The sequence below is a fragment of the Octodon degus genome, unplaced genomic scaffold (assembly GCF_000260255.1).
Source record: "Octodon degus isolate 3935 unplaced genomic scaffold, OctDeg1.0 scaffold00090, whole genome shotgun sequence".
Taxonomy (NCBI): Eukaryota; Metazoa; Chordata; class Mammalia; order Rodentia; family Octodontidae; genus Octodon; species Octodon degus.
In genome coordinates, this window is record NW_004524666.1 from 6,656,247 (window position 1) to 6,682,488 (window position 26,242).

Sequence of the window (26,242 nt, forward strand, 5' to 3'; positions counted from 1 at the left end):
TCTGATACTGACATTTTCTACTATTTGTTTTTTTTTTTTTTAAACATTTATTTATTTATTTATTTAGTGTGTGGTCAGCTCAGCCCACCAGGGGGCGGGTGGGCTGGCATGTGGTGCTGGAGGATTGAACCGAGGACCCTGTGCTTTGCTTGAGCTTAGCTTGTTCTAAGTAGGTGCTTTAGACCACTGAGCCATCTCACCAGCCCCTACTATTTGTGTAAGTATTAAATGATATACTTTTTTGTGCAACACTAAAAAGTGGAGATTAAAGATGATACCACATGATTTACATTAATAAAAAAGGTGAAAACTGATGATAAAAATAGAACCACTGTTAGATATTCTTGTTTTAAAAATCTGTAACAGATGTATTGTTGTATGTTACCCTGTTTCTGTCTGTTTCTGCTATTTGTTTTTACTCTTCAAAATAAAAAAGAAAAAGAAAAAAAAAGGTGAAAAAACTGAAAGACTAGTGAGAAGACCAAAGATAAAGTAATAATTTTAAAAATATGGTGATAATATTTTCTCAACATTTTGGCTAGAATCAAGTATGAAAATACAGTATAGATATTCTAAATGGAATTTGATAAGGTCAGGGTTTTTCACTTGATCTTAGCCAAAAGGCTGAGAAGCAATAGGGTCAGGGTTTTTTCATCTTTGGTACTAGTGGCATCTTGTGCTGGAGCTCTGTTGTGAAGGGTTCTGCACTGCAAACTGTTTTGTTCGCATCCACAACTTATATCTATTAGATGACAGTAGAACCTTCCAATTCTAACAACCAAAAATGTCTACATGCATTGCCAATATATGCAGGAATACAAAATCATGCCGGCTGGTAATCACTGATCCAGCAGACAACTATACTTGCATTGATTTTCGAAGTATGATGCCTACTAAACTAGGAGAAGGCAAACTAGGAGCTTTAGAATACTTTTAAACATCTTCAGATCTAAGGCTTACATTATTAGGATAACCAAGAAGAAAAAAAATCATGAATTCAATATCAAATTAAATTCTTTGGCTTTATGTCAAAAAAATTCCGAAGAAATGTAAAATTGGGAACATGGGTTCATGTTCCTAGGGAGAGACTGGTATCCCATATTAAGGCCGGTCAGATTAAAAATATCTTCTTCAGAACCTAGGATGTAGCTCAAGTGGGACAGCACTTGGCAGTGCTTGAGGCCCTGGGCTTAAATCCCACTACCAAAAAACCCCAAACAGTTCCTCATTCACCTAATGATTCTTAATATTTCCTCCGAAAATATAATTTGCCATTTTACTTATGCACAAATTTTAATTAAGTACAATTCCAGGTTGGTATCCAAGAGCAAAACAGTTTACATTTAACCTATCCAATGGCCCAGGTACACTGAACAACACAGTTGTGTTTTGTTCTTTGTATATGAATTTTGTGAGGAAAACAAATTGCTATAAAGCCATTTTCAAAGATACTTCCCAAAGAGTGCAAGAATATAAAAGCTTATTATATTGGAGATTGCCAAAATGTAAACAATTGAGGGGGTAAACAAATATTAGATGTACATGACCTATGAAGTGGGATGAACTGGCTTTTCTCTCTCTCTCTTTTTTGCGGAACTGGGGATTGAACTGAGGCCCTTGCGCTTGCCAGGGAAGTGCTTATTCCACTGAGCCATCTCCCCGGCCCCCTTTTTTTCTTTCTTTGGCTTCTTTCTCATGCATCTTCCTCTGTATTTTCTCTTTCCTATCCTCCACACCTGCTATGTATGAAATGCTGAATACTTGTTCAAGGGGATGGCCTCAGTAAAAATGGGGTTGGAGATGAGGCACATGGAAGTACTATAGAAGAAGTTACCAAAAGAAAAGATGGAAAGGAATGTTGAGAATCACTGAACAAACATGTGTTGGCTCAGGATCAAATGAAAACAAATTAGGCTGACTAGAATACTCCATAAGTCAGACCAGCTATTAGTTTCTTTTGTACGTACTTTGAGGAACCTTAAATTCTCTGCACTGAAACTAAATAAAAACAGATTGGACAAGTGATGAAGTTGAGAATCATATATACCAAAAGGCGAATGTTGCTCACTTTGGTTTTGCCTTCATTTGAAAAATTACCAAGTGGTCTCATACTCAACAAATTTGTATTTTCAACACTGTGAAAGAAGAGAGCAAATTATATTTTCACAAAGGGATGCCTATATGCCGGAAACTTCTCAATACTGTTTTATTTTGACTCTCTGTATGATATCTCTTAACATTAGGAATTTGGACATCACTTGCTACTTCTAAATTTACATCTCAGGCGGTTTTTTCTTTAAAATGAACAGCACTTTATGGTACATTAAAATTTAATTTGAAACAGTTAAGAGTTATAGAGATATCTGATTTATAGAAAGAACAATTTATTTTTAGTTGTAAAAATTGCAATGCCAGACTATTTTGCATTTAATGTTATAATTTACATATATTATAATATTCACATATATGATAAATATCCAAATCCTGTTTGGAAAACTTTCATTGTGGAAACTTAGAATTTTAGGGCTGGGAGATAGCTTGGCAGTCTAAGCACCTGCCTGGCAAGTGCAAGGATCCAAGTTTGATCCCCAGTACCACATGTTGTGTCAGCCCTGGAACTCTGGGTGCCTAGTGCCAGCCATCAAAACAGGGTGTAGTGGCTCACACCTGTAATTCCAGCACTGGGGAGGCTGAGACAGGAGGATCAGTACAAGTGTGAACTGTGTAGTGAGACCCCATATTAAATAAATAAATAAATAAGAATTTTAACATAATGGTGCTTCTCATTTTAAGGAATGCTCCTACTTTTAAATACTGAAAGTACACATGATATAAATGTCAATGAAGTTCTAAATTTATAAAAATAAATTAGCATCCTGCATTATAAATATATATTGTGGACATTTAATACAGGTACAAGATTAATTTCATGTTGGATTCTTTAGCTGTCAGCATCAACAAGCTGCCACACTCTTCAGAGTAAAATAGTTCTGAAATAATTGATGTTTTCTGACTCATTTCATTTTTCAAGGAAAACTTTTAGTTTGACATTTTCTACTAGACCCAACAAGTAGGGCCGGAAAGATGGCTCAGTGGAATAAGCGCTTCCCTGGCAAGCGCAAGGGCCTGAGTTCAATCCCCAGTTCTGCCAAAAAAATAAAATAAAAAATTAAAATAAAAATAGACCCAACAAGTTCTTATAAAGTGCTGTTTCACTTTAGTAACAAATCATCTTATTTCTAAACAATGGGAATAGGTTTCCCACGGACTAATCAATTAAAATCTCAATTATAAGGAATACAAATTTAATACTTAGGCTAACTAACGTGAAACCACTCAAATCATGGGTGCTTTAAAATGTGTAGCTTCCAACTATCATCATAAAGGAATAATTTTATTGACAAATTTTCTCACAAAAAAGCACCTACAAAACTATAGACAAAATAGTCAAAAGCATACTTTTGGGACACAGCAATTCAACCAAAGACATGTACTTTGTGAAAAGTACTGAATCACAGACAGGAACAGGTGAGCCTTGTCAATATAGTAGTTCAATCTGGGATGGGCAGGCTGTGAAAAAAAGCACTTTGTCCCTGATTTGGAGGACTGTTAGTTAAATAATGATTTTCTGTGGCAATCAGAGATGGCCTATAGCTCCAGAATTGACTGGGGCAAGCAGCAGACTAACAGGCTAGCCAGGGATTTAATAGGATGTTCCTGCACCAGTGGGGGTCAGATATACACACTGACCAGAGACTATATGTGTTGCCACGAGATCAAGGAGGGCTCCCTTATCCCTGGCAAAGAGAGCTTGCAGGCTTGTGCAGGTCGCATACAAGGGCACTCAGACAGGAAGTAAAAGCCAGGCCTCCCTTTCATCTCACACATGAATTCATTAAGAAAGCCTGGAAGCCTTATTGGCCAACAGAGTTCCAGTGCAACTTATGACCTATCTTTGGCTGATCACTAAGTTATGCAGTCATAGAGGCAGGAGAGAGGGAAGAAGGAGAGAAAGAACAGTGAACAGAAATGTTGCAGCTGTCCATCACATCTAACCAAGCTACAGAGTAAGCAAGCCGCAAACAAACATCACTAATGCAGGGGAAAATGAGAAACTAGAGCTGCTACAATATATTATCTACATGCCACAAATTCAACAGCAAGCTATGAGTCACCTAAAAAACAAGAACATGTCATTTAAAGAAAGCAGTTGGGCCAGGGATATAGCTCAGCGGCATAAGCACCTGCCTGGCAAGCACATTCCTGAGTTTGATTCCTGGTACCTTAAAAAAAAAAAAAAGTAGTCATTAAGTTCTCTCTATTTTTTAAAAGCATTACATTTAGGAAAGATTTCAAACTAGCTACTACAAATAGACTTTAAAAAAATAAGGAAAACCATGTTTAAAAAAATTAAGTGACTCAGTGAATACAGAACATTAGTGTAAGAACAGAAATTATTTTTTAAAAGAACTAAGTGAAAATTGTGCAAATAGTATAATAACTAAATGAATATACCACTAGGAGAACTCAACAGTAAATTTGAGACAGAAGGAACAAATTAGTGGACTTGAAGACAGAATGATAATGATTGAATCTGAAGAACACAGGAAAAAAGGAATAAACTGAGTCTCAGACACTTATACGATGGTACTGAGTAATCAATATAAACACTTCAGGGAGGGAAAATAAAATAGCAGAAAAAATCTGAAGAAAAAGCAGGTAAAAACTTATTAAACTAAGTTTTAAAATATTAATTTTTAAAACTAAAGCTACTCAACAGAATTTTGTCTTATGACAAACACAAAAGACATACTCTTCGACATATTATAGACAAACTATTGAAAGAAAACATGTTCAAAGTACCAAGAGAAAAGTGACTTATTATGTAGAGAAAAATCACAACATATGTAGTGGTTGATTTCTCATCAGAAACAATGAAGGCCAGAAGGTAGCAGAATAGTATGTTTAAAGTGATGGGAAGTTTAAAAATGAAAGTGAAATATAGATATTCTGAGACAAAGACAGAATTTGTTGGTATTAGACTGACTTACACAAAATACTAAAGGAAATCACTTAGGTTGAACAGAAGTGACACTAGAGTAATCTGAATCCACATGAAAAAACCAATTTAAGAATACAAATATCTGAGTAAATTTTAAAGGTTCTATACAATCTTCTCATTTCTTAATTTTTACAGATGAAATCATTGTAAAAACAAAAATTATGATGCACTGATAGGTTTACAACATACAGATATAATACACTCACCAAAAAAAACAAAGTCAGAGGTGGAAATTATATTGGAGCAAAATTTCCACTTTTTTTTTTTTTTTTGGCAGAATTGGAGATTGAACTCAGGCCCTTGCACTTGCCAGGAAAGCGCTTATTCCACTGAGCTATCTCCGTCGCCTTAACATTTCCACATTTTTCTGGGATTAAAATGACTGTTATTTTGAAGCAGACTGTGATAAATGAAGATGCATTTGTAATGCCTAAGAACAATTACTAGGAAAATAACTGAAAGTCATATAGCTTTTAAAAAAACAATACAATTAAAAAATACTAAAAAATCTGAAGAAACTAAAGGAGGATTAGATGAACATAAGACATGAAACAAAAAAAAATTAGTAGCAAAATGACAGCCATTGCCCACTTGTATTAATCACTAGATCAGGTGAATGTACCACTCAGAAGGCAAGGATAGACTGGATTTATAATTCCAGACCAAACTACTTGTTGTTTCTAAAAGACATACTTTAAAGATATTAAAAAGTTAAAAGTAAAAGGATGAAAATATTAGATGTCATGCAGTCACCACCTTAGAGATGGAATGGTTATATTAATATTGGACTAAATGGACTTACAGATAAGTTATGAAAGATAATGAAGAACATTTCCTAACCATGAAAGTGTATCCTAAAAACATAATAATTATGTGTATGGACAGCAAACAATACAGGTTAAATTAAGTAAAACCTGAAAGAATTTAAAGAAATAGTAGTAAATTCAGTAGCAATAGATTTCAACTATTCAACTATCTTTTTTTTTTTTTTTTTTTTTTTGCGGAAATGGGGATTGAACTCAGGCCCTTGCACTTGCCAAGCAAGTGCTTAGTCTACTGAGCCATCTCCCCAGCCCGATTTCAACTATCTTCAATAGCTGAAAGAACAATTACAGAAACTTGACAAGAATATAGACTATTACAACAGAATATAACTACCGACTAACTTCATTTAATATACTTTTACAGAATATCCACACAAGAGTAGAATATATACTCTTTCAAGTAGAGATGGAATATCTCCCATATCCTGGACCACAAAAGTACCTCAATGAAATTTACAGAGTGAAACCATAAAGAGTATGTTCTCTGACTAAAATAGAATTAAGGTAAAGATCTAAGATAGAAAAAAATGTAGAAAAGCCCAAATATTGGGAAATTAAAGAACATACTTCTTAATAGCCCAGGGAAGAAACAAAAAATAATTCAGAAAAATTTTTAAATATTTTAAACTGAAAATGAAAATATAACGTATCAAAATTTATAAATTACATGATTCATAGCCTTTAATCAGAAAAGTCTCATATCAAAAATTTAAGCTTTTCCTTAAGAAACTAGATAAAAAGAGTGAGCTAACCCCCAAGAGAAAAAAGAAACGTTTAATGCAAATACCAATGAAACAGAAAACAGGAAAATAACAGGAAATTTTAAAAAAAAAATCAAGGAAATCATGAAATGGCTATTCAAAAGATCAATACAACGGACAAATACTTAGCTAGACTGACCAAGATATAAGGTGGAAGAAATGAATTACCAAATTCAGAAATGAAAGAGAAGACCTAACTCCTGTGCCAAAAGAAATTAAAAGCAGTATAAGGAACTAGTATAAAATCCTTATTCCAAAAATTAGATATGAATGGACTAAATGACCCACTCATTTGTTTCCTAATTCCTAGAGTCATTAAATTTCCAAAACTGCCTCAAGAAGATAACAGAAAACAAATAATAACAAATATTGAATTATTAATTAAAACCATTCTACAAAGAAAAGCTGAGACTCAGAAGATTTTGCTAGCAAATATGATCAAATTTTTTAAAAATACTGATCCTTCATAAACTGTCTTAGAAATGGAAACATCCCAACTCATTCTATGAAGCAAGCACTCCCCTAATATCAAAGCTAGATAAACACAGCACCAAAAACCAAAATAAAAACAAACAACAAAACAATCTAGCAATGTACAAAAAGGCTCACACACTATGGCTGGGTGGGATTCATGCAAAGAATGCCTCTTTCAAATTTAAAAATCTAATAAAATGGTTATGTTATGAAATGACTACCTCAAAAGATGCAGAAAATCATTTAACAAAAACCTAACACTAACTCTCATACAGTAAAACCTATCAATACACAAGAAACGGAAATTTATGCTACCTAACAAAATACATTTAGGAGAAACCTATAGATATAAAATGAAAGAGGACACACTTTCCCCTTAGGATTGGGAACAAGGCAAAGAAGCCAGTCTTTGCCACTTCTTTCCAACACTGTACTGAAGTTGCCAGCCAGGGCAATAAAAACAAATTAAAGACACTCACTGTATTTCCATACATTAGCAAGAAAAAAACTTGAAAAATAATATTTAAAAACAATTCATTCATAACAGCATTTAAAAAGTAAAATAGGAAGAAACAAAGCATATATAATATTTGACACTAAAAACTATAAAATTTTACTATGAAAAACTAAGTACATAAATTGAGACACATTCCATTTTTACAAATAGGAATATTCAGTGTCATTAAAATGGCAGTTTTCCCCAAACTCACATATGGCATAATCTGTCTCAGAATCTCAGGAGGTTTTTTGTGTGAGTGTGCTACTGAAGACGGAACCCAAGGCCTTCCCACCATGTCCTCAGCCCTTTTAATATTTTTGATTTTGAAACAGGATGTCACTAACTCTCTAAATTGATCAGGCTATGTATATATGTCTAATGAAAACTTTGCCTATGAATTTCACAGCAACATTGTCTATAATAGCTAAAAAATGAATTGTTAACTCTTTAAACTCTCCATCAACTTGTAACAAGAATACGACTCAGAAACAGTAAGTGGACTAAAGTCTTGATATATATCACAACATGGATGAATCACAAAAACATGCCAAAGTAGCGAGATGCAAGAGAATACACATGACTCTTCTCATAGACCTGACAGAAAAAGCTAACTTGTAAAGAAAGCAGATGAATGGGTTAGAGGTGGAGAGGCAAGAACTTGATGCAAATGGGCTCAAGGGAATTGTCTGGGGTAATGCAAATGCTCTAAATCTAGTAATAATGACTACATAACTACAAATTTACTAAAAATCATTCAACTTGTGATATATAAACTAACTTCAAAGAAGTAATTTTTAAAAAAGAGCCAACAGAAAATTGAGTCTACTTTTCCAATTAAGAGTAGGGTTGCCAACTAGTCGAGTCCCTTGCCAGTAAGCAGTGTGGCTGGAAGAGACACCATCAGATCTTATTGTAGAGCAGTGGTCATAATTGCTCAGAAGGCAGTCAACTTTTAAAAAAGACTTAACAACGAGTTTTTTTCCTAATTCATAAGAAAAAGAATGAAAACTGGTCAAAATCTTCTCACTTTAGGTTTTCCCTACCATAATGTATTTTTCTAGTATAAATAATACTGTTTTATATTGCTACCTCTGCCACTAAGTTATTTCAGTATGTGAGGGAGTTCTGAGGGAGAGAAGGGAAAAGGTATGTTAAAAACAGTTACATAATCAGTATGTACTAGAAATATGTACTTATAAAAAATAAAAATCTAAGAGAAAATGTATATTTGGGTTTTTTGTTTTTGTTTTTGTTTTTTTTGCAGTACTGGGGATTAAAGTCAGGACTCTGCGTTTGCCAGGCAAGCACTTATTCTACTGAGCTATCTACCTGGCCTGAAAATGTATATTTGTGAAGAGAAAAATATTCAATATCTTTAAATTACTTTGTTCTAGAAAAGATTAGTCATGTAACTTTTTAAAATATTATGTAACTTTAAGAATTCTGTTTTTTTTAAAAAGAGAAACAATAATAATTAAAAATGAGAATTGGGAAATACTAAAAATAAAGGGATGCATCAACATAATTTCCTATAAACAAACTGACTATTGTATCTATAATCTTAGATACAATGCTGTATCACAGCTTGCAACTCTTAACACTGCTTGATCTTCAGGCTGGTTCAAGTTTGTTAACAGCAAAACTGAATACACTGGTTTTCCCAATTAAAAGAAAAAATATTATTTAAAGAAGTATCTCCCCATACTCCTCCATAATGTTCCCTTAGGATGTTAATACCTACAACTATCTGAATTGCAATTCAACAGAGGCCTGATTATTTTTTAATTGGGGTTTACCATATTTCATTTGAAACAAAATGGCTTCACTGTACTCTGCTATTTAATAAATCTGAGAATCAGTCCAACACTATGCTACCAAGAAACTTATGATAAGATCCTCCAATTGCCCAGCTTTTTTATTCCTGTACCCAACTATCAGAAATACTCTGGATTCTTTTTTTTTTTTTTTTTGCAAAACCAGGGATTGAACTCATGCCTTTGCACTTGCCAGGCAAGCGCTTATTCTATTGAGCTATCTCCCTGGCCCCATACTCCAGATTCTTAACACTTGAATTTCAACTCAGAACGTGAATGTTTAAATATTTACAAACTTTCAATATATCTTTTGTGTTGCTTCCTTATATAAAGCTCTTTAGACATTTGTTAAGTTAAACCTACTGCTTGAACAAAATTTCCCTTTTTAGTTATGTGAAACAGCATCACCAGAGATACACAATGATAAAATTTTAAAAATAAAAGAAAACTTTAGCTTTGTAACTACCTAATCCATTTTATTCCTCAGATAAAGGCAACTGTGGAATACAAATTAAACATGAATTTTAAGCCAAGCAGCCTGTCCTCTTCCATCCTATCTAGTTACTACCAAGATGGGTCAATACAAATCACTTCATTCCCTAAGCTTAAATATTCTTTTTAGTAAAACTGAGACAAAAATCTATTTCCAAGGTTTTGTGAAAACTGTAAGAACTATGTTGGAAATAAGCTCCCCTACCTCACCTCCTCTAACCAATTCGAGTACCACAGAGTTAATCTGATTTAACCAAGAACTTAGGTCTCTAGTAGTATTTGCTCTACTCCATTACATGAAGAATACCACTTAGCAAACTACTGCCAATTCATTTAGAGGCTTTTCTTATACAAAAACATACACATTTAGCCCAGTGTTTCTTCTCTGTGCTAAGAATGAAATTAGCCTAAAAGGATTTAAGTATCTTTCAGATCTAGCTTTTATATATTTTTCTCTTTACTCTTTTTTTCTTTTATTTATTTATTTATTTTTTGGGTTGGTTTTTTTGAAGTAGGGTCTCATTTGGTCATTCAGGCTGGCTTGTACTCACTATGTAGCCCAGGGTGGCCTAGGACTGGTGGCCATTTTTCCTACTTCAGCCTTCCAACTGCTGGGATTATAGGCCACTACTTCCTGGCTCTACATATTTTTCTTTAGGCATTCAGTAACATTTGTTGTTGTGGCATCTGATCTTCAAGTCAAGCAAAGGCATTTTATGGTACTGGTTCTTTATTAATATATCACAATGTGCTCGAGGTGTTTATTTCTTGTTTTTACATTAGGATAATTTTAGAAACAAAATAACTATGTTTCCCTATTTTGCTATACAAAGAAAGAGATACACATATCACTAAGGAATAAAAAAGAAAATCAAAAGAGCCCCAAAAAGGAAATGGATTAGATTGAACAGGACAAAATGTCAGCTACTGGTTAAAAACAAATACAGTAATATGGAAATATATGGTTAGGTTTTTTTTTTTTTTTCCAGAACCGGGGATTGAACTCAGGCCCTTGCGCTTGCCAGGAAAGCGCTTATTCCACTGAGCCATCTCCCTGGCCCCATGTGGTTAGTTTAACTAGAAAGAACACTTCATATACATTATGAATACAAGTATGTAAAACATTAATTAATATGAGTAATTTCAAAAGAACTTCACCAAGGAGAAGGTTTTCCTAACTGCAAAATAGGTAACAAACTTGAACTTCTGAGCTGTGGAACTTTTAAAGCGATGGAGTATGAAACAACAAGAGAGACCTTTGAAAACACTACCACACAACCTGTCTTACAGTTTTGGATTATGCTCAAGATTTTGCTAACACTTTACAGCAGCAGCACCTTAAGGTCTAGGTATTTTTAGCACACATTACTGGCAAGTAATTGAGAGAGTATTCACCATGATTAAATGATATGTTTCAATGAAAACGTCAGCAACTTTTCATTGGATTATTTACACAAGATCACCTTCAAAAGTGATTGCAACCTGAAGAAAGCTAGACCACGCAAAGATCAAAATACACGGCCAGACTTTGATTCCACAAAACAATTTCATCCGTCAAACAAAGTATCTTGATCTGCAGTTTTCATTGGAACTTTGTATTCAATAACATCTGCAAAATTAAAGAATCTCCAAAGATAGCATGGTGTGGTTTTCAACAACGAATTTTAAGTCTGCCATACAAGCATAGCGGGAGTGTATTTCAAAGATAAGGAAGTACATATTGAAGAACAATGAAATTTTAATTTCTTTCTCTAGTTACAATGCAGAGTATTCTAGTATCAATTTTGTTCTTTCCTTATTTAGCAAACATCAATTCTACACATACAGATAACAACTCTAGAATGATTTATCAATTCCTCTCAAGTGGCAGAGGGAAAATAGTTCTTGATGATGCTAAGAAAATCTACATACTTCTAAGCATTAGTTTCTAGGTCACAGTCAGAGAAACGTTTATCTCTTTATAGGCACAATAAATAATTTAAGAAAATGTCCACCATCCAAAAGCCAAAGATTATAGTAAATATGATATATGTCTGAAAAAACATCAGTAAGAAAAGCCTATCTTGTAAGTAAGTTACCACAGTTACTCAACTCAGGGAAGTGGGCCAACTTCATTTTAACCAAAGGATTGTATTTAAAATTCAAGTATACAGGAAAAGGAAACAGAATATTTTAGATTTTAACTCCACATAAACAGAAGAAAAAAAAAATCTAAGACTAAATGGATTGTTAAGGTTCAGATCCAAAATGTCCCCCTGAAGTGAGCAGCCTTTCTCTGTGTTACAGTTTGGTCTAGTTGTCCCCACAAAGCCTCATGCAGTCCTGGAGCAGCAGGCTTGTGCAGTTTGTGATTAATTCATGACCCAATGCTGGGATTATGGGTGTCAATTCTACACCCAGCCTGGGGCAGATAACCCAAATGTAGTGTAAGGAAGGGAGAGGCTTCCTCTCCACCTGCTATGTTTTGTGTCTAGTTGTCCCCCAAAACCTCATGCAGTCACTGGGGTGGCTTCTAGAGTTTGTGATTAATTCATGATCCAATGCTGGGATTATGGGTGTGGGTGCCACACCCGCCCTGGAGTGGAGAGCCTGCATATCATACCAGGAAGGGAGAGACTAGCTAGCTGCCACACCTGCTCCTCTCATCTCTTGGCTCTTTTTTGCCACCATGAACTGCTGCCTTCTGCCATGTGCTGCTCTGCCTTGGAGCCAGCCAAGTATGATCTGAAACCTCCACAAACTATGAACTAAATAAACCTTTCTTTCCTTTATTTTGGGCATCATGTATTTTGTCCCAGCTCCAGCCACAAGAGAAAAGTAACCAAGACACTCTGTCTCACCCTTTTGCCCTGATGTTTCTCCCTTAAGCCAGATTACAATGAACTAAACCTCTAAAACCATAAATCAAATTAAACTCTTCTTCCTTTAGGTTGTTTGTCTCAGGTTTGTAGTCAGAGTATGAAAATCTAATACACCACAAAGCAAAGGGCCATCTGAAAGTGGCACAGAAACTATCTGCAAGCGACACGTTCCCATCTTTTCATTTACTTCACATGACAGACTGATTTCAAGTTTCCCACATATTTCAGTTCTTTTCTCAAAGTAAATGTTAAATGTTGCCTGGCATATTGAATGGTCATTTTAGTGTAAACACTTTTCTGCAACTTAAAGCTCTGACAATAATATATTAGCAAGAATGAAAGAAAACAGACAACTCCTAGAAGAAAAACCTATCTGGGCCTTAAAGCACCTTAGGGTTAAGGAAAAATTACAAATCAACTACACAATTTATCAAAGGCTCTAACAAGAAAGAAAGAGATCTAGTATCTAGTGATTTCCTATTCTAACGCAAGCACATGCTAGGAACATACTCTATGCCATGTAACTTCTAAAATATTATCTCATTCATTCAATTATTTGTTCATTTGTTTGAGACAGGGTCTCACTATGTGGTTTACACAGATTGGCCTGGAATTCACTATGTAGCCCAGACTGGACTCTAATTCACAGATTTTCCTGCCTCAGTTTCCTGAGTGTTGGAATTATGGGCATGTGCTACTATGCCCAGTTTAAATAGTTACTTTATAGCTCTTTCCACATTTGTATTTCAGGGTTGTGAGCTGCAGACCCTCCTGTTTACTGATATTTACGGTGGGCAATGTTCTCATGCATTCATAATTTCTACTGAGTTCACTGCTAAGTACAATTTCTTTGTGATAATCCTAGATGGCCTAGGCCTATTCTTATTCTATCCTCTGACAAGCACTTTTCCCGTGATTATAGAGATTTAAATAACCTGATATGGGGCTGGTAAGATAGCTCAGCGGACTAAAGCACCTGCTTAGGCAAGCTTAGGCAAGCTCAGGGACCGTGGTTCAATCCCTGGCACCCCAAGCCATGCCAGCCCCTCCCCCAGGGTGGGCTAAGCAGGCCACAGAGTCCAGGCATAGTGACACACGCCTGTAATCCTGGCACTGGGGAGGCTGAAAACAGGAGGATCACCAGGATTCTGAGCTGCATAGTGAGACCCTGTAACAACCAAATATATTAAAAATAAATAAATAACCTGCTATGAAGAAGAGTTACTTAACCTGCTTATAGCTACACCAAGGCAAAGTTCAAACTACAGGCCTAGGTTTTAACATTATTTACTTGCAACTCATTACAACTATTTAACATATTAGAGATTTTTAAAATATTTAATTAAGAAGAAATAACTATCATTCCCTGATGTTACCTAGGAAGTCTGGAAGGGCAGTCAACAAACTACACCAGAAAAGGAAAAGTGTTCACGCAAAGGTCTTGGCAAGTACCAGTTTTCTTTCTTATTATTTTGGAGGAGGGCAGGGGGGTGGGTGAGACACTCGCTTTTCATTTCTCTCAGTGTTGTACACTGGCTGTTCAAAGAACCATGTTCAGCAAGAATAAGTGAATCACAAAGCTATGAGGTATAGCTATTCTAAGAATTTCTAGGTAGATTGCTTTTAGAAAAATTCATGTCAACTGCAATCAACCCTGAGAATAAGGGGACTGGGGGCAAAAAATCTTTCTCCTTGGTAGTAAGTATATTTTATCAGTATCATATAGTTCATGACAAACCCTAATTTTTCTATAAACTAGCAAGTGAGGAAAAAATGTGAATTATTAGATTCTAATCACATAAATTTAAAGCAAAGTGTAAACTATCACTTTCAACACGCAGGCTTCAATTTTTCACATTTCCCAATACATAAGTAATTATAAAAAAGTTCCAAAACTAAACTTGCACATTTGACTTTTTTGCCAATGTATAAATACATTTTATAAGTGTGTTGAGTAATGTTGAATAATTTAGTTTTTGAAGCACAGTGAAAATAACAGGCCTTCAATAGTTTAAAAAACTAACTTAAGAAAATTAGTAGAACTTAAGGAAAATGTTTCGCTTATTTGTAATATTTTTACACCATCAAGATCAGTGTTAGCACCAAAGACCAAAAGAAGGGCCAAGAACCATGATAGCTCCCTGGGTACCCGAAGGCATGGCCCGCCTTCTGTCTTCCGTGGCGGTGTCCTCGTGTTCCATCAAGCCCTAAACTCCATTTCTGGATTCAGAATGGAACTTAGGACAGGATAAAAAGACTTGCTCTTCCCTCGGGATTTGAGTAAATGTTCTCTTTGGAAGAAAGGATCCTGTGAATACCCCAATTTTACCCACTAAAGACAGCTAATAGTCTTAAGTACTGTTGACAATGTCAATGCTCAACGCTAGATATAAAAAACTTGCTCTTCTCATCCAGACTAGCTACCCAGCCTAATGTCTGCTTCTGTAGTTCACCATGCTATTATGAGTCCTTATGTATTTTGACAATAGCTGAGGGTCAACTATGTGCCCTGCACTGTGCCAAGGCCTTGGAAATATAAAGTCCAACTACTTCCAAATTCAAGTGTCAAGTCATAGATGGATCAGAGAAAGACTAGGTCACAAAATAGTACTAAAAAAGCATTGTGTCACAGATGTAATTTTCATAGCTTATGATAAAGTACAGAGAAAACTTTCAAGGAGAGATGCTACTGGATTTAAATCTTTTTCAGAGTATCTTTTTCTTTTCTGTTGACTGATATTTCTTACTCTATCTCAATCCCTTTGAACAATTATCTCACTCATTCAACTGTTTGTTCATTTGTTTGAGACAAGGTCTCACTATATAGTTTACACTGTATAGCCCAGACTGGCCTCTAATTCATGGAGATTCTCCTGCCTCAGCTTCCTGAGTGTTAGAATTATGGGCATGTGCTACTACGCCCAGTTTAAGTAATCATTTTATAACTCTTTTCCTATTTCTCTGTATTTCAGGTTTGTGAGCTGCAGACCCTTCTGTTTACTCACATTTATGGTGGGTAATGTTCTCATGTATTCATAATTTGTTTGTGAGTTCACTGCTAAGTATGATTTCTTTGTGGTAATTCTTGCTGGCCTAAGAAATGTTACTCCAAACTGGTTTACCTTTGTTAAAACTCAAGTCCCCAGAGACCAGATTCTGGTGTGTTTATAGTATAGCCTCCACTTCTGATACTGAACTTGGGGATTCTATACCACACAGGGTAACAATCCAATGGAAAGACATACGTTAAGACATAGATTTGAGAATAGCAACTGACTCTATTTTCAAAATTTGGCTTCATAATCTCCCATCCCAAATGCTGTTGGCCCAGATATTCTTGGCCCTGATGTTCTTCCCATTACCTGGTGGAGCCTTCTTTCTCTTGACACTGCACAGGACTTAAGACTTTCCCCACGAACAGAACTGGGAGGGAATACTGCACGGGACACCACAAGCTAAATCATTAAAATGTCACACACATCTGCCTTGTTCCTTTAGCATACATGCTCATTCTTTCAACTCAGAGAAGTGCTACGAAGAAGTTCGGAGGGTACCAGGAGAGGTCTTTTGGGGAGGAACTAAGGCTTCAGTTGAGCTAACAGCAGACAGCTGCTAACATCTGTCAGCCATGTGAGTGAGCCATCCGAAAGGTGATGGTCCTGCCTCCTGTGACCCCACACTAATGACATATGGGGTGGAAATGAGCTGTCCCTGTCAAAATTAGTAAGTCTGTGAGCAAAATGTCTGTTGCTATAAATCACAAAGTTTCAGGGTGGCCTGCTCCATTAATAATAGATAATTAGAAGTCTCCCTTTTTCACATGATGCCCTTATACCCCACCCTGTACTGGATAAACAATGTGAGTTCATTTAAATATTTCACCAGCAACTTACTAAGTTATCTTTTAAGAGTTCCTAACTTATGGTGATTAAGTTCATCTTACTTTTTCCTTTTATAATTAAAAGTAAGTTTTGCAGTAGATACTTTGAAATTATCAAATGATTTTTTTACTGATCAAACTTGAACATACTAGTTTGAAAACCTATTAATGATTCTCGCTTATAAATAATGATTAGTATAACGGATCTCGGGCCAGGGAGAGCTCAGTAGAATAAGCACCTGCCTGTCAAGCGCAGGGTCCTGAGTTCAATTCCCAGTACCACACACACACACACAAAAGTGCTATGCTGGATATCAAATGAAGACTTTCTATTTTGTTTTTGTTTCTAATTTAATAGTTGGCATTATAATTTAACAGAAATATTTCTTCTGTTTTATGATCTATTTGTATCAGCATGAAAGCATTGGTTCTTATTTTGTTCAATGAATTCTAATTTGTTGTTTTTACTCTTGATGCTCAGCTTTTTTGAGATTTGGCCAGTAACAATTCATACACTCTGGCTCCTGTGTCTTTTAGACACATACTCATCATTTTTAGAGCACTCCTTTTTTTGGTCATTGAAAGACATTCCAAGGTTATCTTGTCATTTCTCAGGGACTTCTGGTTCCCTACAGTGAATAAGGTATTTAAAAATCAATATCTGGAATGAAGTGTGATCACTGATATGGGTGTATAATTATTTCTAAGCTCTCTTGTGCAAAATAAGTGAAAAACAGATGTACATACACACCCATATATGTATATTATACATCTATATGTATGTATTAGTGAAGCTAAAATACATTTGTATAAATATCTCTACTTCCAAAGTGATGAAAATGGTACTAAGGAAGATAAATAAAAGATTTTTTTCTTATTTACAACCATTCTAAAAGAAAAATGAGAGTCCAAAGCAAAAGATACAACATAACAAAAAACAACATAATGTAATATTTTATGTTTATATCATATATAAAGTAAAATATATAAAAATAATTATGAAACTATATCAACAAATAAATGTAAATGATCTAAAAGACAGAGACTGCCAAGAAAGGATTAAAAATGCAGGATTCAATGATATGCTATCAGAAATTTACTTTAAATATACTGACAGATTTAAAAGTAGGGCTGGTACATGCCTATAATTCCAGTGTTCAGGCAGCTGAGGCAGGAGGACCTTTGGGAGTTTGAAGACAGCCTGGGCTACATAGTGAGTTCAAGGCTAATATGAACTACATAGTGAGACCCTATGGAAATAGGGTCTCAGAATTGGAAAAAAATAATATAATAAAGGGAGGAAGAATATTATCCGAGGACTAATTTTTAAAAAGTGATGGTTATATGGTGATCACACATGGATATTAGATCATCCTTTAAATAATAAAACACAATTAAGAAATATATAATAATTTCAATGTAATTGAAATCATAATTTGCTTCAAAAGATATGAAGCAAAAGCTGGTAAGAATTAAAACAGGAAATATCAAATCCAAAATTTCAACAAAAGAACTAGACAGAAAAATCAATAAGGATACAACGTCATGAACAACATTACTGATGTATTAGCCTATGGGATATTTACAGAAACTCCATTTTATGCAAGAAGAATACATTCTTTTCAAGAGCAGATGGAACATTCACCACCAGGGATAAAATCTCTTTTGCCAGAAAATGAGAAACTACTTTGCACTGAATAAAAAAAATAACGGTAAGTGGGCATGGTGGCACACATCTCTAATACCTGTGACCAGTCAGCTACCACTTCAGTGTTCCCGTCAGTTGTGGCAGTTTATATTGCAGGTAAGCTGCAATTTGTGTAATTCATCTGTCTTTCTAGTATTCCAGAGTGGTAGATGCATGACTTCAATCATTTGATAAATCTATGAAGAAATTGATTCTCAGTTTGTGCTTTTCTTGTTAGGAGAATAGAATGACAACTTCCTAGCTGTTCCGATATTAGAACAGAGACTGAAGTCCCAAAAAGTATACATTTATTTTTCTGCTATTATTTCTCTAAAAATCTTTAATCTCTGTTAAAGAATGGACAATACTATAAGGAGAAAAAAAAAACCTCTAACATTTTACTTTAGTGAGGTAAAACCATCAATCCCTAGACCGGGCAGGGGAGATGGCTCAGTGGAATAAACGCTTTCCTGGCAAATGCGAAGGCCTAAGTTCAATCCCCGGTTCTGCCAAAACAACAACACCAAAAACAAACAAAAAAACCCCCTGGACCGTACTGTATGTCTGCCTCACTTCCATCAGTCTATCACCAGCCCTTAACATGCAGACTCCTGAGAGCAGGAGCCGTGTTCACCTGACCTACTGCAGCACCAGGGCACAGAGCAGTAGCTGGCACACAGCAGGGGCCCAGAGTGATGTGCTGGAAGAGTGAGCCAAAGCTTAAGGTATTCACTCCAATCTTCATAAAACTCTGGAAAGGGGTCGAATTGAGCCCATCACTCATGTTTTTTTTAAAGTTCATCGCTATACTCTGGTTTCTCTTCAGATCGTATAAATCTTTCGCCTTTTAAAGTTCATCGCCAGTTGAAAAAGAAAACAAATTTAAATCAAAGATCTTTTAAGCATATATGAAGAGTTATTGAATAGTAACAATTGAATTTCTTTACAATAACAGAGAACTGATTTACCTTTGTGATTTTGGAGATGAGATTTTTTTTTTTTTACTTTGTTCATAGGTATGCTCAATTTTTTATAATGATATTTATGGCTTTCTAGTATATTCAAGAAAGCAAAGAATTAAATTCACTAGACATACCAATTTGATTTGAAACTGTCTCATTGCTGTTTCTCAATAAAATTATGAAAAAATAAAAAAAATTCACTAGACACTATCTAAACAAGCCAAACAGTATGGTCAGAAGCACAATGTGTTATTTTAGAATATTTGGCATAGCCCGAGACCAGAAGATGACAATTCTAGTTTGACAGGTTGTGGTTCAGTTTCACTGCAGTCTAACTAGAATACTTTTATTATAAAATAGCATCTCAGCCTTTTTACTTCTATATTGAGATGTCAATATATTCTTTTTAATATATCTTATTTACTTATAAATATTTCATTATAATTGTGACATTTGTAATTGTGTATCACATTAAACAAGCCAATATTAGCAATGTACAAGATAATATGTTAATATAAAGATGAGTATTGCAAATCTTTTCTGACTACCAATGAATTTTTCAGAGGCTTAATACTGGCCTCACAGTTCATATGTAGCATTTATAAAGGAAGATAGCAGAGATTTTCTAGAAGCTAATATTTAAAAGGTTTAAATATAACTAGCTGAAGAATCTGAACTTTATTCTCAAAGTAATGGAGAACTACTAAATAATTTTAACCAAGACAGAACTCAGGAAGAATAGCTGTCTTATTCACTGTTATATTCCTCAAAACCTATTTAACACCAAGTATAGCTTGTAAACAAAGAAAAGTAGCTGAGTGAATTTATGTAAAGTACTATAAAATATTTAAAAAACAAAAGAAAACTAAGCAACAATTCCTACAATTAAGGTTCTGAACAAGCAAGTTGTTAGAGGGGGTACCAACTGACCAATTTAAGAAACATTAAAGAGTAAGAATTAAAATCTGGTAACTAAAAGGATATGGGTAATGAAGAAAAATAAGAGTAAAAATGGGAAAGTACAATTTAAAATTTGTGGAATTTCAAAAATTACCATAAAGCTACAGCAATAAAGTCAGTGTGGCAATAGCACAGACAGACGAGCAAATCAATAGATGTGCTGGCTACTTTTCTCATTGCGAGACAAAATACTCGGCTCCCAAAGTTAAAGGAGGAAAGGTTTATCATAGCTAACATTTTATAGAGCTTTTAGCCCATAGTCACCTGGCTCCAAAGCAGAGTGGCACGGCAGAGAAGAAACACTGATAGCAAGCAACAAACAGCAGCAAAAGCAAAAGCACCCTTCCCCTTTCCTTTCATCCCTTCCAAGCAAGACTGCCCTTTGGGTGGTGCTGCAGACACACCCAGAGCAGGCCTTCCCTTATCCATGACAAGAAATACGCTAGATCAGATCAGTCAGTGGCATAATTTAGCAATCACATCCTAGATCCAGCCATCTCTGCCCCAAGTATGAGTGAAGGAGGCTTTAGGGGGTATAGCTAGACATAAGCCATAGGACTGGAGTATCCAGAAATGAAGTCCTATGTTTATGACCAATTGACTTTTTTTTTTTTTTCTCTCTCCAAATGCCTTCAGGGCAGGTTTGGCTGGCTTGAGTTGTGGGGATCGAACCACAGCAACCTGAGCCTGACTGCTTTGTTGAAGCAGCTACCAATTGACTTTTGACAAAGATGCTCAGTTCAATCAGTGGAGAAATATGTCCAATGAGTGGTGCTGGGACAATTAGATAGTCACATTCAAAAGAATAAAGTTGCACCCCTAACCATATACAAAAAAATCAAGAGATCATACACATAACTGTAAAAATTAAAACCATGAAATGTTTAGAATAAAGGACTAAATCTTTATAATATTAAATCAAGAAACTGCTTCTTAAATACAAAACAAATACTAAAATTTAAAAACATAAAATGGACTTCATCAATATTAAAAACTTCTATGTTTTAAAGGACATCCAGAAGGTGGAAAGGGCTGGTGAGATAGCTCACCAGACTAAGCGTCTGCTTAGGTAAGTGCAGGGACCAGGATTAGATACTCAGTACCACGTGCCACTCCAGCCTTGCCCCTGGGCCCTACTGAGCAGGTGACCGAGTCCGGGTGTGTTGGTGCATGCCTATAATCCCAGTGCCAAGAAGGCTGAAAACAGGAAGACCACCATGAGTATGAGCTGCATCATGAGACTCTGTACCAAATACATAATTTTTTTTTTAAACTTTTTTTTTTTTTTTTTTTTTTTTTTTTTTTTGGTAGAACTGGGGATTGAACTCAGCCCCTTGTGCTTGCCAGGGAAGCGCTTATTCCACTGAGCCATCTCCCCAGCCCATAATTTTTTTAAAGGTGGAAGTCATAAAAGAAAATATTTTCAAATCGTATATTTCATTAGGGACTTCTATCTGAGCTACATAATAAACTCTTAAACTCAGTAGTAAAAAAAGATATATAAGCTTTGCGCAGTGGCAGTATCATAGCCAATGAGGTTTATCCAAGGCGCGATTATTGCTAATTGAAAAAAGGTATATACAAGCCAAGCCTGGTGGTACATGCCTGCCATCTTAGCACTTTAGAGGCTGATACTGGAGGATTACGTGCCACGAGTTTGAGGCCAGCCTGAGCTAAATAGTGAATTCAAGACCAGCTTGAATTACAGCAAGACCTTGTCTCAAAGACAAAGAAAACAAGGGCTGGAGAGAGAAACAGAGACAGGGATAGATATCAAGAAACTGGAACTCTCAATCACTAATGGTAGGATTATAAAAAATTATATAGTCAATTTGGAAAAGTTCATTATTTTATTTTATTTTTGTATTTTAGGGAAGGGTCTACAGGATGTTCAGGGTCCCACTATTAGATTGGACTCACAGTGATTCTCCTGTTTACAGTGTCCTAAGTGCTGGGATTACAGGCACGCAACACCATGCCCAGTCTCAACTGCCATCTCAGCGCGCCCCAGGGGCAGGGCTGGCATGGCGGGCCCAGGGATTGAGCCTTCAGCCCCAGCGCCTGCTTGCAGGAGCTTTAATCCACTGAGCTATTTGGCCAGCCCTTGGAAAAGTTTAAAAAAAAATGAAATAGGTTAATTATTAGCTAGCAATTTTACTCAAATGTAATTTTTTTTTCTTATTTTTTTTTCAGTACTAGCAATCAAACTCAGGACCTTGTGCTTGTCAGGCAGGCACTTAAGCCATGAGCTACCACCCCAGTCCTCGACTCTAAAATATATATAACCTACGAGAAATAAAAACATGTATTCATACTTACCCAAAAGCTTTTAACTGAACATGCACATAAACATTATTTACAGCCCCAAACTGGAAACAACCCAACTTTCCATCAACAAAACAGATGAACAAAATTTTAGTATTTATTAATCAGCTATAAAAAGAAAAAACAAATGAAATGCTTATGCAATAATATGCTGAACATAGATGAACCCTGAAAACATTATGCAAAGTAAAAGCAGTTAGAAAGAAAGGGAAAATATTCTATAATCCCATTTACATGAAATGTCCAGCACAGGCTAACCTATTAAGATACCAACTAGATTAGTGGGTATGAAAGATACAGGGTAACAGGGAATGGTAACAGAGTTTTTAGAATTTTTTAGGGATACAAATATTCTAAAATGAGATAGTGGTAATGGTTTCACAAATCTGTGTTAGGCATTAAAACCAACTGAATGGCATAATTTAAAAAAGAGACCCTATGATGAGTATGATTATTATGTATATCTAAAATGTACCAATAAAATTAACTTTAAAAAAAGAATTTTATGGTATGTAAACTGTATCACAAAATAACACTTAATTAACACAAACATTTATTGTTTATAGACTTTTGAATAGATCACTATTCCTCTGGTGCCTTCCACTTGACTGATGCAAAATTCCCACACAATTTCCGAAAATAAAAGCATAGGAAATACCTCCTCAAACTCATAAACATAGTGCTAAAAGTTAATTTAAAAATCATTAGCATAATAGTTTTCAAAGGCCAAAAAGTATCAATGTCATAATCGTATTTTCCTTTTGCTTAAACTTATTATTCACCATCTATCAAAGTATTTTGTACACTGTCAATATTTCAATATATATTTGCTAAAATCAATCTTCAAAATTAGAGTAGGAACTTTCATGCTTAGAAAAAAGCCCCACTACAGTGTGCCTTCTGGATGAATACCAACCTCTGAGTTTCAACTATTTAACATCTGGCCAGTTTCTTTAGAAGGAAAGGTTTGAGAAATCTTCAGAAAATAACTCTAAGAGATAATACACACAAACACATGTGTACGTAATACATATACACATATACCATATAAACACTAACATATTAGTAAACACACCATAAATATACATTGTATACACAACATACACCATGTACGGTACGTTATATATACTATATGTAGCAAGATATGCATATATATATATATATATATATACCCACACACATACATTATACATACATATACATTCCTATCTTTATTAGTGAAAAGTACTTTTGATAGAGAAAACGTTTACAGCACAGTAAAAGCAACAAACATCTTGGATCAAAGAATGAGACACCCACCATAGTTAATACCATGTTGCTATAGAAGGATTAGCACTTATTAAATGAATTCAACAGAATACACAATAAACTGAATTGACCACAACATTGTCTTTCTTGGATAAATCAGAAAATCTTTCAATTTCTTGCACTGGCATTATATCTCTATTATAATCAATTATTTTCTATTCTAGGCTATTTTTGCAAATGTATTCACTAAGTTTCAGTTGAAATAATGTCAGCTAGGCAAACTTCTCTACAGCACAGTATAACCAAGAGAGATGATAATTCAAACCAAAAAGCAAAAAAATTTCTTTGGCGGAACCAGGTCCTTGCGCTTGACAGGTAAGCATTTATTCCACTGAGCCATCTCCCTGGCCCCAAGCAAAATATTTTAAAATAAATGAAACTGGCAATTCATTCCTAAGTCATGACAGAAACAAAAAGCTGAATGAAAGCTTACTGAAGAAGAATGCTGGCATTCAGGAATTCTTAGAGAGGGGAGGTGCCGAGGGAACAGTAGGTCATATAACCTTTCAAATATGAAATGTTTGGCTTCTGATGGATATATATATATGGAGCTCTGCAAATATTGGCTTGATAAAGACACAGAAAGTCCATTTATCTCTTGAGGCTTTTAATGGCTTTCTCTTTGTTCATGCGAGGAAACAGACAACCACACTAGGCCAAAAACAGGTGGATGCAGAAGATAATGCTCCTTTAGGTGCAGGTTCAAAGTATCAAGTTTATGTGGCCAAATGCTTTCATTAAATCTGTAAGTTTCCAAGTACTGCCAGGCATGGCAGCATGCACCTGCAACCCTAGCACTTGGGAGGCTGAGGCAGGAGAACTGCTCAGAGTTAGAAGTCAGTCTGGGCTAAACAAGTAAGTTCAAGGCCAGTCTGCTACACAATAAAACCCTGTCTTGAAAAAAATAAATAAAAAAAAAAAACCCAAACAAACCAAATTTTGCTGATTCTATCTTTAAAAAAGCGTAACTATACATAAAAAATACAGACCATACTCCAAAATATGTAACAAGATTGCTTAGTGGAACAAAAGATATAACAGTAATGTTTACAGGAAGTCATACACAGGATTTAGAGATTACACAATGCCATTAATGGTATTAAATGAACGTAAAGAGCAAACTTCCCTGTTTCTCATTCTCATCTTTTTCCAGATTATCCTCTAAGCTTGCTTGTTTGTGCATTGGTGCATGAGTGTGTGCGTGCGTGCGTGCGTGTGTGTGTGTGTGTGTGTGTATGTATGTGTGTATGTGGTACTGGGTCTTTGATGCTATTCTTGCTGCTGTTAAGATAACATAGTTATTGGTGCTAACAGGTTTTCTCTGTATATGAGTATCTGTGGGAGGGTTTGTGTCATGAACAATACCATAGCCCACTCTCAGAGAACTGGGTGCTAGGCCAAATACACCACAGCCTCCTCTCCCAAATAGAGGTAGTTGGATTTTGGGACAGAGCCAAAGGCCTATTATAGTTAGTCATAACTACAGATGATTGCTCAAAAGGAGATACTAACTAAAGAGGTCTTGATACTAACAACAAAGTCTTCTACTATAATCCATAAAACTCAGCACAAAAACAGTAGGACCCAGAGAAGACAAAGCAACAAAATGTCTCCAAAACCTTCCAGTTACCTCAAAGCTGATCCATGGAACATCAAGGGGAGGAAATGAAAAACCATGCAGTGAAATGATTCAAAAAGGTAACAGATGAGATTTTTTTTTAAATTTTATTTATTTATTTATTTATTTGTTTGTGTGTGGCCAGCTCAGACCACCAGGGGGCGGGGCTGGCTGGCATGTGGTGCTGGGGGATTGAACCGCAGTCCCTGAGCTTTGCTAAGCTTGTTCTAAGTAGGTGCTTTAAACCACTGAGCCATCTCACCAGCCCAACAGATGAGATTTTAAAAATTTATTACACATACTGTGAGCTCAAAGAAGACGTAAACACACAATGGAACTAGTAAACAAAACAATCCATCTCAGGATTTTCAGTGTCAGGGTGGGCCACTGTCTTGGGAGACACTCAGGGCCAAGGGGCCAAGATCAAGGTAGAAGAGGCACCCGGAGTGTTATGGTGTCAGCCTTACAGCCAGAAACCAAGATCAGCCTGAACATCAGTGGAGTTGAAAGGACAGGCTTGCTGGGATTATCCATCACCCCACAGTAATTCTACTGTAGGCTCTCTAGGATCAACCAACACTGTTCTGGGTTCTGGCTGCCCCTTTTGGCTATAGTGACAGCAGAGACAGCTCTAAAGTAGACATTTTTTTCTTCCTTCCTTTCTTTCCTTTTTTTTTTTTTTTTTTTTTTTTCCTTAGAAACTGTTTTATTTTTT

The 26,242-nt window shown here is 35.5% G+C and overlaps 1 protein-coding gene and 1 non-coding gene across 2 annotated transcripts in view; one reads left to right on the top strand and one right to left on the bottom strand.

The window, feature by feature from the left end:
• The window catches only part of Pdss2 (decaprenyl diphosphate synthase subunit 2), a 306,086-nt gene that overhangs the window by 225,434 nt on the left and 54,410 nt on the right, over positions 1 to 26,242 (bottom strand). The gene's annotated exons all lie outside the window — the stretch shown is intronic.
• Positions 21,780 to 21,916, top strand: LOC111818407. Its single transcript, XR_002822400.1, has one exon. It is a non-coding gene; the product is annotated as a U4 spliceosomal RNA (small nuclear RNA).